We start from the raw sequence: 534 nt of genomic DNA, 5'->3' as shown, positions 1-534 counted from the left end.
CAATTTTCAAAAATTAAAATTAATTTAATTTGGATTCCTTCCTCATCAGGAATATGTCATAATGAAATAGTCAATTTCTCATGAAAAATAAGTCAGACACACTACTAGGATTAAAAGTGCCTCTTTACTTTTAAAGCAATGTGATCTTATTTAGAAAATGCCAACAGACACGACTGATAATGGAAAGATTAACTCATTTTTATCATTCTTAGAGAAGTAAGTTACCTCACCAGAGTGGGTTTGTGGATGTGACTTAAGATATGAAACTTTTACATAAGCTTTGCAGCACCATTTATTGTAACCGGTGTAGGTGAAAGAATTAAAACCCTAAGAATTCTTGCAGTTCATGAGGTTTTTGTTGTTGGTTTGTTGTTGTTGCTCTTTTAGCAGTAAAACTAGGACAACAGTGTTATAACTGTGCTAAAATCAGGGTATTTGTGTGTATGTAAACCACTCGAAATCAGAGATTACATCATCTATATAATACACCATAAAATTCCAAATACCTAGTTCAGTGCACCCTATGCAGTGAAT

The sequence above is a fragment of the Propithecus coquereli genome, unplaced genomic scaffold (assembly GCF_000956105.1).
Source record: "Propithecus coquereli isolate 6110/MARCELLA unplaced genomic scaffold, Pcoq_1.0 Scaffold274, whole genome shotgun sequence".
Taxonomy (NCBI): Eukaryota; Metazoa; Chordata; class Mammalia; order Primates; family Indriidae; genus Propithecus; species Propithecus coquereli.
The sequence above is the reverse complement of the archived record's forward strand: the minus strand, read 5'-3'. Positions refer to the sequence as shown.